We start from the raw sequence: 19,611 nt of genomic DNA, 5'->3' as shown, positions 1-19,611 counted from the left end.
CTGCCCAAGTGGAGTCCAGGTCTGTCCGAATCTGAGTGATTTTATCCGACAGAAACTGAACAAACTCCTCAGCTCTTCCCTGCAGGGGTTCCCCCGTCTCCTCACCTTTCAGAAGGGAGCAGGTCACCCTAAACAGGGAGGCTTGGTGAGATTCCGCAGACGCAATCAGAGCGGAAAAATGTGTACATTTTGCCACCCGAATCGCCACTAAGTTCTGATAAAGGCTCTTAATAGTGTTCAATCAGATTCAGAGTTACTAGCCCTCCAGCGACGCTCTAGGCATCTCTTTTGGCACTTCATCTCCTGGAGTTCCTCAGTGAACCAAGGTGCCCTCCTAGACCCACTGCTGCAGAGAGGCTTCAAAGGCGCAATCCGATACAGTGCCTCAGTCGCCGCAACATTCCAGGCAGCGACCAAAAACTCGGTCGGATTGTGGACAAGGGAGTCAGGTATCTCTCCAAGCTCCTTCTGAAATCCCTCCGGGTCCATCAGGTGCCTGGGGCAGAACCACTTAATTGGCTCCACCTCCCTGCAATGGGGGAGCAGCGTTCTGAAGTCAAGCCTCAGCAAGGAGTGATCTGACCATGATAAGGGCGAGATCTCTATACCCCTTAACTCAAGATCACGTCTCCACTGCCCCGAGAGAAATACAAGGTCGAGCGTGTGTCCCACTCTGAGTTGGACCCTGAACTACTTGGGTCAAGTCCATGGTTGTCATGGAGGCCATGAACTACTGTGCCCCATCCGAGTGTTCACCAAGGGATGGCAGATTAAAGTCCCCCAGTACCATCAGTCTGGGGAACTCCACCGCCAACCCGGCTACTGCCTCTAGTGGAACAGGCAGGGTTGTTGTGATGCAGCTGGGAGGTAGGTACATCAAGAGCAAGCCCAATTGAACCCCTAGGTCCAACTTCAAGAGGAGAGACTCACACACCACAATCTCTGGGGCAGGGCTCCTGCGAGGAACTAACGACTTTTGGACGATAACTGCTACTTCCCCACCCCTTTTTTGGTGTTGTGGTTGGTGGAGCACCTGGAACCCTTCTGGGCACATTTCTGAGAGGGGGACTCCTTCCTCTTTGCCCAGCCAGGTTTCAGTTATACATGCCAGGTCTGCCTCCTCGTCTAATATTAAGTCCTGGATGAGGGGAGCTTTGTTCATCTAGTGCCGCCCTCGCTTGCTGGTGCCCTGATTCACGCCCTGCAGTGCTTGAGGAACTTGATGACCCTTTGGGGAGCGGTGGAGCGCTCCGGTGCCTCTGTAGTCTCTGCATCAAGGCTTGCCTTTGGAAGGATTGTGCCCTTTGTTTCCTGCTTGCCCACCAGATTTCCTTTTCTGAGTGATACTTGTCTGGGCAGTGTGCTGTCCCCAAGGCGGCTTTTGACAGGCTTTCTTGCAGCTCAGGGAGTTGTCCAATTCGCTTGCAGCTGCTGCTGTACTGAGATGAATTAATCCTATTTCTTTCTTTAAAATTCTTTCTAAATTATTGAAGCTCCAGGATGGCAATCCGTCCAGTTGAGGGACTGAGTCGATAACTGGGTGGAGCCTGGTGGACCAGGGGCGTATACCAAGAGCTTATCTGACTCAGTCCAATCAATGAGGGATAAGGTCAACACATCCTGGATACTCCTCCCCTCACTATGGAGAAAAAAGAGAGAGAGAGGGAGGGAGAGAGAAAGAGAGAGTCTGGCTACTAAGAAAAGAGAAAGAAAAAATGTAAATATCCCCACTCAGGTATAAGTAGTATATTAAATGGCAAAGCATATGAAAATATAGAATTGTTCAAAGCAGAGAAAACCACTGAAAAATGTTGCCTATAGAAACCTATAAAAACATTTGTGTATGTTAGATATGGAGAGTCCTCGATTTACAACAGTTCATATAGTAACTATTCAAAGTTACAACAGCACTGAAGAAAGTGACTTATGATCATTTTTCACAGTTACAACTTTTGCAGCATCTCCATGGTCATATGATCAAAGTTCAGATGCTTGGCAACTGACTCATAGGGATGACGGTTGGAGTGTCTGGGGTTATTTGGTCACCTTTTCTGACTTTCTTATCAGAAAAGTCAATGGGGAACCCAGATTCACTTAACAACCATGTTACTAACTTAACTACTGCAGTGATTCACTTAACAAATGTAGCAAGAGGGGTTGTAAAATGGGGCAAAATTAATTTAACAAATGTTTCACTTAACAACAGGAATTTTGGGCTCAATTTTGGTTGTAAGTCGAGGACTACCTGTATAAAATTTGCTTTCTACACAAGGATGTTTTAAGACTTATTAGTGCAAATAGGTTTAGCCATTTTCTGAATTGTATGTGGATAGTAAATGAAAAGAAGGGGCTCATTGGAATGGACCCTGATAACACAGTTGTCTATGGAGATTCTCAATCATCCAGGTCATGGTTGTCTTTTTTTGAAGATTCTCGCTTCTCATCCAAGACGCTTCTTCAGCTCTGAGCTAGCAAAAGAAAAAACCAGAAAGTCCAGTTGCCTCTTGAAAAAGCACTTTTGGGACAACAGACCCTGATGTTGGGAAAGATTGAAGGTAAAAGGAGAAAGGGATGGCTATATAGTGTCATCGATGGCGTGAGCATAGATTTGGGTGGACTCTGGGAAGACAGGAGGCCTGGCTGGTTGTGTCCATGGGGTCGTGAATAATCGGACACAATGTAGCAACTGAACAACAACAAAATGATAATTTAAGGAAAACTAATCAACAGAAAAATATGTTAAGAAGTATTAACAATGTAATGCAACATTAAAATTGATCTGAATTAAAAAAAGGATCTGGACAATTATCAGTAAAATAATGTGTATCTGGAATAGTGTGGATGTTGGGACATACATGCATACTGGATTTTCTATATTTTCTATATATTTATGCCTATATGTTTTGAAAGCATGAATAAGATAAATTTATTTAAAAATGGGCTGCAATTAATTTTACCCCCAATTCTAATAATACCTAAGCAACACTGTCAGTGCTTACTGCTTATTTAAGTCTCATATAAATGCACCACAAAAAGGGGGAAATTACAGTAATATTTTTCTAACAAATGGCTGTGGTTGATGTTCTTTTCTTTTTTCCTAGCATTAAAATCTGGAATTAGAAATACAAAGACCTGCATGTGGAAAATGAGGGGTTGTTTTTTACAGTGGCACAGCTACTGAAAGTATACATAGATAAGGAAAAAGATCTTTGACATGGGTAAATTTGTGTGCATAAATCTATGCTGTCAGAATTAATGTTTAAGATTATATGAGAATAAGTGTTTGGAACTCTTCAGCCTCCATCTCACTTGGCATTTCCCCCTTGTTCTCATGGATGATGGACTGGGAATTAATCAAGTCACAAAGTCCATGGCATAAATCAAAGTCAATGAAGGTAGGCAGATTTTACACTGGCTGAGTTCTGGCTCAGTCATGTGTGCAGAACATGGAAAACAGGCATAGAAACCCAGTCAACAGTGAAACAAACTAGCAAATGAATAACCACAACATGGTTAGAGTAGAAATGAGGAAGCCATTCTTATGTATTAGAGAAAAGAAAGAGACATAAAAGATTGAAGATAGGCAGATCCAACTATTACCACTCCTTATTTAAGAAAATATTAAAACCATTTTCACCTGGCTTGTTAGCCAAGCTTGTTTTTTGAATTGGCCTTTCAGAAATGAAAGTGGATCTTTCATTAGCAATATATACACAGTACATATTCCATAAAGATTTCTACTGAAAGAAAATATAACTTTTTTGCCAATTCATTTGCATTTTCCTTCAGGCTCCTCTAATGCTCTTTTTGATGTCCTAAACCCAAAATTGGAAATTATCTCCTTTCTACCAACACAAGTATCCCTTAATATACATTTCATTAATAAAATTGTGGTATCCAAATTTCTGATCGGAAAATTACAATGTATTACTTAAACATGGTTTAAGTAATGCTGATTAGCATGATGCCTGCATGTGAAAATGCTGAGATCATTCCATGCTGAAAGTGCAGAAGTTATCAAAATCAATGCACAATTCATCCCAAAGGACTGCAATTGGACTTCATTGTTGTTGTTAAATATATTACACTGCCTGAAAAGCTCTTCAGATATCTAAAACTTGATAAAGATGAAACTTTTCATTATATAGTGATAACAGGTTATGTGGGACAATTCTTCCAATAGAAGAGAATATTGGTTGAGTTGAATTGTGGAACCCTTGATGCCCTCTGAGTTTAATTGCTTGCTAAGTAGCATCTTCAGTTCTAGAAGAAAGGGGGGGTTGTTTATATATAAGTGGCTTGCTCTCTGGGCACGATGAGAATCTATCTTCTGAATATAACTCCACATTAGTGATAGGAAGGGCATCTGGCCAGAAAACACTCAGCTCCATTCAGTTGCCCAGACCTCCACCCCGCCATGAAGTATGGGGTTATTAATGGAGATGATAAGTGGCTTGCTCTGTCAAGGTTGGTGGAAGTGCTCTTCAATTATCACAAGCATAAAATCTGATATGATTTGTATTAGAGTGTATTACCAAAATAAAGGCAGACAGAATTTCACTCCTGATTTTTAGGTCATTATGTTGCGTGGGTGGGAGGAACAGATGCAAAAATTTTAATTTTACTATAACTAGTGTCTTGAATTTGATTCACAGCAGTCCCCTGGAGTTCATTCATAATGCCATCTTTAGTATTTCTAAAGTAAATTCTATTAATCTAAACTCCTTGAATGCTTACTTTTTCAGGCTAGCTTGCCAGGGGATACCTGACAAATTTATTAGCTTTGGGTGGCACAAGACTTTTCTTCCCTCCTTCCTAACATTTGGAGAGCCCTGATCTTCTTGGAAAATGTTTACCTGATGCTGCGTTATGATACAAACTTTGAATAACCATCATCTTAACTGTTGATTGAGTAATCTGATTGTAAAAAGTACCTTCTACTTTCGTTTGATGCACAGTTAACTTGGACATTTCTCTAAAAATAAATGCTTTATTATACTTCATCAATTATCAATCTCTGTAAGTAGAGTGAATGAGTAGGCAAAAAAGAGAAGGGAGGCCTGCATAAGTAAGATGGATGAATGCAGCTAAGAAAAGTATCTTGGCAGAATTATTTGCTTTAATGAACTCTGCAGCTCTGATTTATATGCTGAATTGTAGATTAGAACCTGGTAAGTATACTATATTGAAGTACTTCCAGTGGAGAGAAAAAAAGATTAATGTCATGTTATAATAACAATTACCTCCTTGGCGCATGCAATTGCTATAGATAAAAAGTAAGCACACTTTTCTTCCAATCAGTCCTGGGGCAGCATGAGCCCCCCCCCCCCCCAAAATGGCAACAAACTGATTCCAGTCTCAAAGGAAACAAATTAATTTAGGTTACTTTTGTGTTAATTTATGGAAATGTATAGGAATAAGAGAAGAATACATTGGTTGAAAGAAACAATACTGGTACCTGCAGAATTCCTTCTAGCAAAAATGAATATAACCAAAGAAGTCTAGAACCCTGATTCTGCCTTCTTCCAATTATCCATTAAGTTCCTGAAAAGGAAAATTCTGGCTTGTGTTCCTGTGTAGTTTAGTTTCAGCAGCTGGAGAAGTCCATTGGGGAAAACCAAGGGGAACCAACAAATTATTCCTTTTGGATTCCTGCCCTAGTTATAAATGAATAACATCTGTATACAAGCTTTGCTGGAATAAGAAGAAGTTATGGACAGAACTGAAGATTGTACATAGGTTTTCAAAAAATGATCTGATCTTAAAAGAGGCTCATGTATCAAGCTAGCAACTGTGCAAAATAACTGATTTTTTTTTTAGTTAATGGTCAAAGTATTTTGCAGCAAGCTGACTGACAATATTGTCATTTTAGACATCATAATTTCCATTCGCTCGCTAAGATTTATAATTCATTGTTTCTATGGAAACAGATCTAATTCCTCCTTTAAGCTGCAGTTCAGGTCAGTCAATCATCTTTGTTTTGGTTGTATGAAGATACCAGTTTCCCAGATTTGTGAGCTATTGCATTATGATGAATACAGCATACATAACTGCAAAGGAATAATGGTTTCACAATGTAAACCTACATGTTAATTAGAAATAAGGCCCCATTATGTCTGATAATGCTTACTCTTCATGCCATACAGGTTTGCAGGAGAACAGACCAATCTACACATCTCTGTTCAGAAGATAGTCCCATTATCTTCGCTGGCAGTTAGCCTCAGTAAGTAGAGTAACTAAGCACCATTATGGAAATAATCTGCACAATTATTGCATGTGCAGGCCCTACTATCAAATTATTGGAATGGAGAGATGTATTTTTCTTCAGTAGTAAACAATAATAATAGCACCACTTGAATACTATCAGCATTGACAAAATCAGCATTAGTCAATTGCAAAAGGCAGCTTTACTTATAACAGGTTACATCCTGCAACAATACCTTTAAATGTATAGTGTAGTGTAGTGTAGTATAACATCACACCACATATCATATCAGTGATCACATCATAACTGATACCATAACGTAACGCAACGTAACATAACATAACAATTTTTATTATATTTATTATTATATGAACCAACGTCTGCCTATTCCAGGTCCTTGAGAAGGCCTCAATAGATAGACAAAAATGCCAAATTTTGGTTAACAGTGCAACCATCCATAATGATTTATTAAATTTATATACCTCCTAACTCCCAGCATATAAATTGTAGATAGGGAAAAATAGAAACAATGGACTTAAGAGAACTTTAAAACCTATTTTTAAAATTTGCATCTGTGAACGTGAAAGGGGTGATCTGGGGCCAATGAGTCTCAGGTTGCCAATTAATGATGTATAGAATTGTAGTCAGTGTTTCTCCCATATTTATTCTGATATTTAAAAAATGATTATAGAGTTGTAAGAATTGGTATAATATTTAGTTTGGAGTGTTTCACTATTAAATAATTTCATAGGTCTCTGTGAATGATAGAGTCAATTCTTCCAAATCTGTAAGAATGTAATAAAATGTATGGTTGAGAAAGGAATATTAACTTTTATTTGCTTTGACAACTGAAATATTTAATGGCAATACTGAAATCCTTTATTGGTATGTATATTGTAATCATTCTTAAAATTAGACCTAGCATATTTTCATTATATACCAGTACCAGTGATTCATGCTATCCAAATTACTAAAGAATTTTGGAATACAGGAGAGTTACTTGATTCTGTCTGTAAAATTTTAGAAGGAAAAACAAGAGGAAAATTAGAAGTTTGCATGTAAATGAGGGGCCTTACATGAAGAAATAAATATTCAAGAAAGGCAGCTAAGTAAAGTAAACTTGATGTTAAAATCACGAGAACTTGAAAATAAAATAAAATGATAGAAACTTGTTTTTGAGGTGTTTGTAATAGTCCAATCTGTAGGACTTGTGGAATCAAAACTTCTCTAGGTTTAGAATTGGATCATCATATCATCTACTAATGGAGGTTGAGCAACAAGGGAAAGGGTGTGTTTTAGAATCATAGAATAGAATACAAAGTTGAAGGGAGTCATCTAGAATGTAAGTCTAAGTCCATCCTTACTGTAGGAATCTACTGATGTAGAGAATGTATAGAAATGAACTAAAAAGATATTCAACAGTGGTTATGTAAACACTAACGTAGCTATGTAAAGGAGGAGGACTGAAGACAACGTGCAAGATTGTCCTATCTTGATTCTTTCAGAGGAAGGGGAAAGAATCGCTGTTAGGTTTTTGTTATTATATCCATAGCAATAAAGTAGCCATTGTGGGAGTCTCTGACCTAGTTTGCTTTGAACAGCTAATATCTCGCTAGACATTCAACACAGAAGAATCCACCAATTCAGTTGGTTTCATTAAAGTTACAAGGTTTTCCCTGTAAGCATTGAATCAGAATTCGCCTTCTTGTTGTTACATATTTTGGCATGATTATAGCACATATTTTCTAAGCGACATCCTATGGCCCCTTAGTCTTCTCTTTTCAAAGCTAATCTTCCCAGGTCCTTCAAATTGTCTTAATGGGATGTTTGTTGTTATTAGTTGCGAAGTCATGTCCGACCCATCGCAACCCCATGGACAACGTTCCTCCGGGCCTTCCTGTCCTCTACAGCATCATCCCCTGGAGTCATTTAAGCTCACTTCAGTGACTCCACCCAGCACCTTATTCTCTGTCGTCCCCTTTTTCTTTTGCCCTCAATCTTTCCCAGCATTAGGCGCTTTTCTAGAGAGTTACTTCTCATTAGATGGCCAAAGTACTTGAGTTTCATCTTCAGAATCTGGCCTTCTAAAGAGCAGTCAGGATTGATCTTCTCTAGGACTGACTGGTTTGATCGCCTTGCAGCCCAAGGGACTCGCAAAAGTCTATAATCATTCTTTGCTGTTGTTTTCTTTCGGTTTCATATACACAGAGAGACATGCATGAATACAAAACTTCACATATTTTTTGTCAACAAATTGAAACCTTCAGTCTTTCACAGTAAGAAAAAACTCTAGTGCAAAATCGCTTACCACAAGACATTCCATATCTGTGTTTATTTTAATTTAACAATTTTTTATAGAAGGGCTACCAGATGTTGGCTGCAAAATTTTGGACAATCATTAAATAGCAGTAAAGAAGGTATCCAGAGTTTTGCTGCCTAGATCAGTGGCCCTAGAACATAATATTGTTCGCAGAAACAGAAGGGGCCAAATAAAAACCAATGAGAGCTTTGTCAAGAAAAGAAACCTTCTTAGATTATGGAGCCGAGTTCCTAGAATGTGCTTGAAATCCACGAATACTTTGAATAAGTCGGCAACAAAACTACTTTCTACATCTGCTAGATTTTAAACTAGTTTTCAGAGCCTGCTTTGTCCTTCATTGTTCATTTAATATCTTTTAAGAATATGCCAGCATCTGCATAGCAACAATACTTCCTATAAGCCTTCTTATATGAACAATCATAACACCTATGAAGTTTAGTATAGAGGGAAAACACACAGTAACATCTAGGAAAAGATAAGTAGTTCAATTATTACTTTTTGGATTTTTTTTCTTTTCCTTTTCTTTTGCCAGAGGCAAAATAAGATTTATTTTATCATTTTGTTCTCCTGAAATGTGCTGAGTATTTTCGTTTCTCTTCGACAGGTTTCAATGAAATGTTATTATCCAAAGCTTCATAGAAGAGTCTGTATTTTTCTTTTTAATTAAGACAGGTGACACAGTGGGACTTTCATGATTAATGTCTGAAGGAAAGAATAATACGTCTTTTGTGAATGTTTGCTATGAAACCAGGGGAAAGGTCATTATACTGTGTCATAATGCATGGATTTTGTAAAGGAAACTTTGGAGCAGGAAGGCCTCATCTTCCAATTTATTTCAAATACTATGAATGCAATATTCCACAAAAAGACTTCCTGGCTGTATTATGGTTTGACTGATATCCTTCCTTTTCAAATTTGGGGTTTATTCTTTCGGGGACAATTGCATTTGCAACGTCTAGAGACTCAGATAATTTCTGAGTAAAGACCAGAATGAGAGAAGCAATCATACAAAAGCTGGCATTTCTCCAAAAAGTCATCTGTTGTTGTGTTGGTTGTGATGCTAATTTGTCCTTTGCTTCTTTCAAAGGTGAAATGGTTTGCGAACAATGATATGAACATCAGGTACCTTTGAGTAATAGAAATAAAGCATACAGCCTGCAGTCACTAGCGATACTAAACTGTGGTTTTGCATTACGCACAGCCACAAGCCTAGCCTGTTTTTCGATTTCACATATTCCCTCCGTATCATTTTTATATTAAATTAACTATAGTATAGATTAACTATATTATATTTTATATTAGATTAACTAAACTATGATTGAATTTAAGTTCAACAAAGGAGGACCTTGTGGCCAGAATTTCAAGTTCACAGTGAGTCTAAGATTTAAACAATCTAATAATTATTTTTTCTTAAAAATTCAAATTGTTATATTTGTACATACATGTGTATTTCAGTGTGTGTATGTATAGATAAGTGTTTGTGTATATTTAATGTATATGGATGCAGGTGCACAAACACAGACACACACATACACACAAACACCTAGAAGGAATGCCGTGTTGCCGTGGGTGATGCTGGATATTTTGCTGCCCCAGATACAAAATGAATGTCCAAGAGCCACCTACCCTGCCAATGATCATTTCCACCCATTGCTTCACCACTATCTGACAGCTTGCTATTTCTGAATAAAAGGTCCCATGAACAATTTGTGCATGCCTAACATGATGTTCAGGCTTGCAAACAGTACAAACCATCTGAATGCATCCCAGACCCAAACACTCCTATTTGACTATATCATAGTACGCCTGTATGATTTTAAAGACATCACGGTGCCATGCAAGATGCTAACTGCTGGACAGATCACAGGCTGATCTAGTCAGTCCTCAATCTACACATAGCCCCTTTTCATCATAAGCAACTAAGGACTGTCAGAAAGTCATTCAACATTGGAAAATACAAGATCCAAACCAAGTCCAACACTTCTAAGATGTACTTAATGAAGAACTCTTTGGTAGTTTGGGAAACTGTTCTGAAAAATGGACACAGTTTAAAGATGACTACAATAACTGCACTTGAACTAAAAATCTGAGTTCATCAGGACAGGTTTAATGAAACCAAAAACCATTTCAGCAGCCCTCTGGGGCCAGAACAAAGCCTATGCAACAGTGGTGGGTTTCAAATTTTTTTAGAATCTATTCTGTAGGTGTGGCCTATTTTGTGGGTGTGGCTTGGTGGTCATGTGGCTGGGTGGGAGTGACCAACTTGTAAAAATGTGGTGAAACTCATTTAACAACGCTCTTGCTTAGCAACCAAAATTTTGGGCTCAATTGTGATCATAAGTTCTCTTTCTTGTCCTTTCCTTTCCTTTCCTTTCCTTTCCTTTCCTTTCCTTTCCTGTCCTTTCCTTCCTTCCTTCCTTCCTTCCTTCCTTTCTTTCTTTCTTTCTTTCTTGTGTGTCTCTCTCCCTCTTTATTTCCTTTCTTTCTTTTTTCTTGTGTCTCTGTCTCTCCCTCTTTCTTTCTTTTTTCTTTCCTTCCTTTCTTTTCCCCTTTCTTTCTTTCTTCCTTTCTTCTTCCTTCTTCCTTCCTTCCTTCCTTCTTCTTTCTTGTGTCTCTCTCCCCCACTTCTTCTTTTCCTTCTTCTTTCTTTCTTTCTTTCTTCCTTCCTTCCTTCCTTCCTTCCTTCCTTCCTTCCTTCCTTCCTTCGTGTGTGTTTCTCTCTCAACTTTTCTTTCATTCTCTTTCCTTCTTCCTTCTTCCTTCCTTCTTTCTCTTTCTTTCTTTCTTTCTTCTTTTTTCTTCCTTTCTTTCTCTTTCTCTTTATCTTTCTCTTTCTATATTTTTCTCTCTCCCCCTTCCTTCCTTCCTTTCTCTCTTACTCTTTCTTTTCGCACTCTTTCTCCCCCACCGCTCACACCCCTTCCAATTGGTGAAAATTTCTGTTTTGCCAGCTGGGAGGCTGGTAAAGAAGCCTTGTTTCCCATTGCCACCCATGCACTTCACTTACTGCAGCTCGGACACGGGAGGCGGCAGTAGTGCTGTCTGGGTTTGGGAAGGGCCATTCCTTCTGCTCAGCTTAGACACTTGAAAAGACCCCATGGTTCCACATCCACAGCTGATCCCTTCCTGGCCAAAAGGGCACCTTTTCAGTCCCAGCGGGGTTTCTGGAAGTGAATGGCCAAAGCGGCTTCTCACTCCTCCTGCTGCCAGCTGAAGGAAAATCCCTGGGGAGACGGGCTCTGTGCACTGCTCTGCTGAGCTGCTGCAGCAGATCCTCCACTGACCCCTAAAGAAGAAGCAGTGGTGGAAAAGGGGCACCAAAAAGAAGCGGTGGTGGAAAAGGGTCACCAACCTTTTGAACCTCAGGGACCACTAATTCATAATTTAAAAATTCTGCGGACTACTCATATGAATCCAGTACAGCGCTCCCTGAAGGGCCTGGATTCCCAGTGATGGGGTCCTTCAGGGACTTCGCTTGGCCACCTGTTTCTGCAACCATAAACACTCAAAGAGCCATTTGGACCAGTTTCCCATAGAAAACAAAACACTAGGATCTCTCATCTTTCTCTTTCTCTAAGTACTTCTCTCTCTCTCTCATCTCTCCTCTCTCCATTTCCCTTTCCCCCTCTCTCTCATCTATCTCGCTCTCCCTTTCTCTCTCTCTCTCTCTCATCTCTCTGTCTCATCTCTCTCTTCTCTCTCTCATCTCTTTCTTTCCCTCCCTCATCTCACTCTTTCTCTCCCTCATCTCCTCTCTTCTCTATTTCTCTTTCATCTCTCTCTCGTCTCTCTCTCATCTCTCCCTCTCTTTCATCTCTCTCTCATCCCTCTTTTTTCTCTCTCTTTCTCCCTCTCATCTCTCTCACCTCTTTCTTTCTCTCTCTCATCTCTCTCTCATCTCTCTTTCTCTCTCTCATCTCTCTTCTCTATTTCTCTCTCATCTCTCTCTTCTCTCTCTCTCTCTTTTCTTCCCTTTCTCTCTTTCTCTCTCTCTCTTTCCCCTCTTTCTCTCTCTTTCTCCCTCTCATCTCTCATTTCTCTCTCTCTCTTATCTCTCTCATCTCTCTCTTGTCTCTCTCTCATCTTTTCTCTCATCTTTCTCTCATCTCTCTCATCTTTCTCTTTCTCTTTCTCTCATCTCTCCCTTTCTCTGTCATGTCTCCCATCTCTCTCTCTCTCTTTCTCCTCTCTCAATCTTTCTCATCTCTCTTTCTCCTCGTATCTGTCTCTCTCTCATCTCTTATTATTAGACTTCTGACAGGGATTACAATAAGAATTCACAATTACTTACAAAGAATGAAAGAAACGTCCTTTTAGTACAAGTTTATCTTTTTCCAGAAATAAAACACACATTTCCTTGTGTGAGAAGTTCAGTTATCCTGAATGTCTCTGAAGATAATTTTACAATTCATCTCATGAAAGGAGAGAGGTGTGAATAGAAATCAAATATTAACATCTAGCCCGGAGAAGTTTAGGCTTTTGCTATACAGCAGAAAAATGTTTCTCCTACGTGTGGGTACTTTTTCATAACAACTCCAGTTATTGCAGCACAATCTGCATGGAGTAAAAATATTGTTTAAGTATGGGGGTCTAGACTTTCATGTGAAAAACTTGGGCTCATTTGATCCCTTTAATTTTAGCAATGGGGACATTGGGCAAGTGCTTGTCTTAATGGCAGATATTGAAATGTAGGAGAGAAGCCATGCAGTAAGATAGGAACACATCAAGGTGGGGCTCAAAGTGATGCAAAAGGAGCAATTTGGCCAATGGCCTTTGCTTTCCACTCCCCTTTCACCCATTAATTATGGCAGATTGAAGTCTTAAATAGAGCTGTCAGCACCTCTTCTTGTCTGTACATCAAGGCAATTGTGAGGGAAGCTAAAGTGGCTACTTGAAAAATTGCCAAGTGATACTTTGCACAGGTTCATCACTCAAAGGCTTCAATATCAAGGCATGACCTGAACATGTGAAATAGCCATTACCAATCAACCACACAGAGAAAAATGTCATATCACAAAGGGCTTCCTTACAAAAAAAAAAAAAAAGCCAGTCATGCATTTTCTGGTAAAAAGTCATGAAATTGCTAACCTTCATGCAATTATGTCAGAAGGTGTAAATTATTCCCTAGCTCCATTGGATAAAACTGACAGTCATTCAGTCCAAAATTATACCGTTTTTCTTCTTAATTATCATAAGGATGCAATCAGTGATCTCAAAATTTAAATGCATATTCTGAGTCAAAGAAATGTAGTTTTCTCTACTCAAGAAATAACTTCAAAATGAAGTGGGTCCATTGTGCTGTTTATTCCCCTTTCTTTTTCCCATCTGAAAACAAAAGGTGTTGAAGAAAATTCCGTTCTCCAATGCATTGTCTTCCTTTAATGCCATAGATAATCTTCTCTCCCACTGTGCTCCCTCTCTTCTGACTGCCCCTGCTTTGCATACTCATAAGCACTTATCATAATCAGCTTTCTTATTCAAATGATAATGCAGATCATATTTGAAAACAAACTTTGTCATGAAAGATCTCAATTATTTGAGATCTTGTTGAAGTTTGTAATTACTTAGCGTAGAAAATGAATTTGTGCATCTCTTAAGACTCTGATGTATTATGAATCAAGTATTATTTTTGTCTCTGGTTTAGCATGTAAAATTAGATTCAACATTCGAGCTGCCATATTGATGAATGAACAAAGGTGTTTAGTGTTATTACTGTAGCTGTAGCTTCAAAAAAAAATCATGGATTCTTCTGAGAGCATGTAAATTGCAAAGCTAGCTTTCTGATAAATATCAGGTAAACATTTTTTTTTAATGATGACTCATTACTGTAATTTTTTTTTTTACTAATGCCTGCTAGTAAAATATTTTAATCCAGGATATTTAGTGTTGAACCTGTAATACTGCAAACTATGGAGAATTTTAGGGGTAAAATTCTCTAATTGAAGATGGAAAAATTGTAGATGAACACTTTGTAGATTAAATAATGCCTTTCCATTTGAAAAAGGAACAAAGACAGAAGCCAATATAGTATATTATTTATGTTTATTTGGCACAATAAAAACTAATTAGCATAATGAATTAATCAACAAAAGATAAAGGAAAAGGTTCACCTCGTACATGTGTGTTTAGTCATTCCCGACTCTAGGGGATGGTACTCATCTCCATTTCAAAGCCGAAGAGCCAGCCCTGTCCGAAAGATGTCTTTATGGTTATGTGGCTGGCATGACTAAATGCTGAAGGTGAATAGAACCTTCCCACCAAAGAGGTCCCTATTTTTATACTTGCATTTTTTACATGCTTTCGAACTTCTAGGTTGGCAGAAGCTGGGACAAGTAAGTAGAGCTCACTCTGTTACATGGCGCTAGGAATTTGAACCGCCAAACTGCCGACCTTTCTGATTGACAATCTCAGCGTCTTAGCCACTGAGCCACCGCATCCCTTATCAACAAAAGAGAACTTAGTAAAAGTATTGAAAAATATTTAAACAAATAAAATATACTATATTATAAGTTATGATTTTTTTAAAAAGATAGAGAGTAGAATTCTAGATAGAAAACTAACTGAAAGGAGTTCAACTATAGGAAGAGCAATCACAAGGAAGAGAATAATTCTCTGTAGTCTCCCAACTGTAGAGTTAGATTAATGCATGAAAATTGCAATCAAAGTTTTGGGCTAAGTAAATTAGGAAGAATAATGGAACAAACAGCCTCAAGAAATGGAAGGCTCTCCTTTAATGAAGTAGGTAGTGATCTGTCATGGGTTCAGTATTGCATCTTGCACTGTACATGCAACATTGAGTAAATGGTACATACGGTCATCTACAATATGCCATCAATTCGGCAATTAGGTCATTCTGCATTATCTGCATCATTGTTCAAATTCTAAATGCACTCAGCTTGGGGCTCAAAAATAGCTAATTTCAAACTAGTAACTAATATCAGGAGTGACCGAATACTTGCTATTATTCCTGCTTCATCCTAGCAAGAAATAATTAGGTGAAACCAAGGTTTGCATCGTAATAAAAATCTTGACTCAGATTTTAATAAAAGTTTATGTGTGTGGTCCATAGCCTTATAGTATATCTAGTATAACCAGTTAGGTTATTCCTATGATGAAAGAAAAGTGAACTTTTAAAAATTATATTTGCTAAACACAGCAGGATTGATTATGATAGACTTCATTGTTTATCTATTGTAATAGTTACAAGGCATCTTCTAGTTTTCTTACTTGTTTACGATGTTGGAAGAAATGTCCTTCTGTGTTCGGCTCCTAGGGGGGAAAAAGACCACTGGAGGCATGGAGGCTGCTTGGAAAGATGGTTTTAATAGTGGACAGGACCAAGTCTTGAGTCCTGAACAGAAATGTGATCACCTGCTTCAATGTTGGTGGATAAGAGAAGAGAAGGGAAGGAAAAAGGAGGAAGAGAAGCAGAGTCCCTGGTTTTATGCCCTCTTTGGCCTTTGATCTTGAGTTTGTATTCTGATTGGTTGTCAGACTCCCATGGCCCATGCAGGGGCAACTCTCTAGGCTGCGTTTTGAATCCAGGTTTGGTTGAGTTCTTAGATGCCATGTGGCGAGTTGGGTAAAGGGCCAATATTATCATGCCTTAATCCCATCACTCTGGAGCTGAAGGGGAGAACTCTTTATTATGTAAAGTGGACTAGCTCAGGCTTTAATGGCTCATTGACAAAGGGGGGATGGGCAGGAAAGCTGCAGGCAACTATTCTGTATTTTAAAACATGTTTCTTCCTTTTCACATCCAGAGAAATATAGGATATTTCATTTTTCTGGAAGAGGGCTGTGATAACTTCCTACAACGATTTCAGCAAACATGTTCAAAATGAAACCATGCATCTAAAAAATTAAAAAGAGCAGTAATGTGAAACAAGGTAGTTTTTAAATCTTATTTGGCTACCTTATTTGGAAGCTGCTTCTGGCACTTTATGAAGATATTTAAGAAACTGTTCCATTACTTGTTATTTTTTTCTCTGGAGGAAAATGTGATTTACATGGAGTGATTACATTATAACCTGGGGGAAAAATTCAGTTTACAGGATTCTTGTTAATATTATAGCCTGCAGCAAATATACTCTATATTTGATGAGGAACTGAGTCAGCCTTGAACTATTTCTATGTGCTTATTTGAATAAAACTTGTGATCGTTTTTGTGCCTTTGAGAGAATTCTTCATGGAGTTTTCCTGGCAATATTTTTGAAGATGTTTTGGCACTATCTTCTTGGGGAGGAAGGAAGAGAGGGAGGGAGGAGGGAGGGAGGAAGAGAGACAGAGAGACTACACCTCTGCTTGGCTTGGCTTTTGTCCTTAATTATTTGTTTCTCATTTTTAGCATCATTCTGAGAAAACTATTTTTTAAAATAAAAAATTCATGGCCATACCTTCCAAATCTGCATACCAAAACTGTTTAAATATATGTGTGTAGTACCATAGGTTGTATAAGTTATTCAAGCATGCTCCATCTTATTAAATAAAAGATGCCATCTCTCTAATATATGTGGTCAATTATGCAATACAAATATCGGCTATAAAAAGGAAACCATTCAAGGCATAACAGATAAATTGGTAAAAGCTCTACCATTCTGTACCATTATAGTTTCTTCTGTGTTTGGTTGTATAAGTTAATCATTATTGTTCTCAACAATTTGTCTTCCTTTATATAGGTCTGATAAACTGAAATTGACACATTTAACAATAAATACTGAGACATATTTTAGTGGTCATAAAACATAGGTTAATTACGGCTCCCCAAGTACATTCATGCTACTTGGACAGCCCAAACTATGTTCTTCTTTTGCAGTAGCTAAATGAGCTTCAGACAACATGGAATGGCTCATTTTATGGATTTTCAATATTGTTGTATGACATTGCTGGAAGATGATATTAGAAAAGAATAGTTAGGTTATGGTAACTGTGAAAACTTTGCAAAGTCTTTCTCTTTTAATTCCCTGGGACCTATGTTGTTTAATACCAAATCAGAATGAACTCAAGAAGCACAGGCTACTTCTTCCCATGGGTTTCTACATAGTCATTGAATCTTCTTACTCCTACCTCCATAGGAGGAAGCCCATAATTATAGTTCTAACTCACATTCCTTTTCTTTGTACCCAGTATCTATAAGAGAAGCAGAAAGAAGAAGTATTTACTTAGCTATATTTTTTTCTTTCCTTCTGAATGCCTCTGGCTCCAAAAGACATAATGTAGGGCATCTGTAATCATATACTCAGATCAGCTCACGTAAAACAGATTAGGCTGAATTGGGTTCATCTTGGCCAAAAGCTTGTGTCTCCCAAAAACAATCAATTTTGATTTTTTTATTTGTGTATGTGTGTGTCCCCAATTTTCCCCAAGATGGAAGGAAGTGAGAATAGTAATATGTGATTAGCCAGAGAATAGAGCTCTGCCTTGCCCTCATGCTATGCTCGTTGTAGAGGGAAACGATAAAAGTGCCTTTTCTGGTCTTCCTGACTTTAAGTCCATTAGGAGTGCAAAGAAAGGGAATTTTTTTTTAAAAAAAAATAGGATTGGTTCTTGTTCTTTGGAGCATCATTCTTCTATGACAGGCTATAAGGAGTAATTTATTCTTTTGTGTCTTTACTAAGTTACTGTATGTTTGTCATGACAGATTGTGCTCAGCAGGTTAACTGCAGGGTATTGACAACAAGAAGCAAATCAGCGCAGATAAAAATAATGGATATCTCTTTACTATCAAGAAGTGTTTGGAGGCAGAGAAGAACAGTAAACCCTGCTTCATTTGCCAAATAATTGGACCAATTTATTGCCAATTAAGAGTTTGCACTAAGAGAGGAAAGGATAGATTTGTGATCTCTTTGCCAAGGACACTCTTATAGCATGATTATGATTATGGATAGTTTTTCTAACAGCTTTCTTTGCTCTTTTTTTAAAAATAGGATTTTATCTTTACTAGCTCTTATAGAGAAGTTATGGGCCTCAGGTCAACAGATGATTTATGAAATACTGGAAATGCTTCAAGAGATGTAGTGCTGTTTCTTTTGACAGCAAATGCTTCACAATGGACAAAGGAATCATGTGAGGCATTTGCTTTTCAGGCAGGCAGGCAAGCCAGCATGCTAGACACATAGTTGCACATGATTTCAAAGAAAACCTTTGCATGTGACAGAGTTAGTAATGTCATGTTCTGTAGTATGTGTTCTTTGGAATACAGTTTCCAAAAAATTTCTTTGGCAACCTAAGTTAGTTTTGAATTCAATTCTTTACACTTCTGCCAATTGGACAAAAGAAAACATTTAGAGTACACAATTTAGGAATGCAATGGGTTTATATAGCAGGTGTGTGATTGTTAATATTACAAAAAAATTTACAGATGGATTTCAGCTTTATAGTAGTTATGCATTGTTTTTCCCCTCAGTACTGTGTTCTGCATTTCCTCTGATAATAACCTTCCAGAGTAGTTGGTATTACAAAATATTTAATTATGCTGGTTCAGAGTTCTGGAAGGTGGATCCGGTGAATGCTAGATTGCAGTAACTTGGTTAATCTTATTTCTTTGGATATAATCATTATTATTAAATAGATTTGCATACCACCCAATTCACACATCGTGATTTTGGGTAGTGTACAACTTAAACATTCACAGTTTAACCTCCACCTCATTCCTAGACTCTATAAGATGTGAAATTATTTTATATGTATATAAAATATCATTGCTTATATTTAAGGATGTATGTATATGTATATATGTATATATGTATATGTATATGTATATGTATATGTATATGTATATGTATATGTATATGTATATGTATATGTATAATGTATATATTTGTTATCATAGATTTTCACGGGTGTAGGTATGCTTGTCTTGTTGTATTCGGGTCTTTTCCTGTGTAAGATTGAGATTGTCTTTGGCCACATGGGAAAGAAAAACTGGACAACTTCCTCACACATCTCAACAGCCTACACCCCAAAATACAATTCACTATGGAAATAGAAGCAAACAACCAACTTCCCTTTCTGGACGTCCTAATCTACAAAAAACCCAATAGCTCCCTAGGACACCTCATCTACCAGAAAAAAAACTACACCAACC

The sequence above is a fragment of the Thamnophis elegans genome, chromosome 3, assembly GCF_009769535.1.
Source record: "Thamnophis elegans isolate rThaEle1 chromosome 3, rThaEle1.pri, whole genome shotgun sequence".
In the NCBI taxonomy this organism is placed as follows: domain Eukaryota; kingdom Metazoa; phylum Chordata; class Lepidosauria; order Squamata; family Colubridae; genus Thamnophis; species Thamnophis elegans.
The sequence above is the reverse complement of the archived record's forward strand: the minus strand, read 5'-3'. Positions refer to the sequence as shown.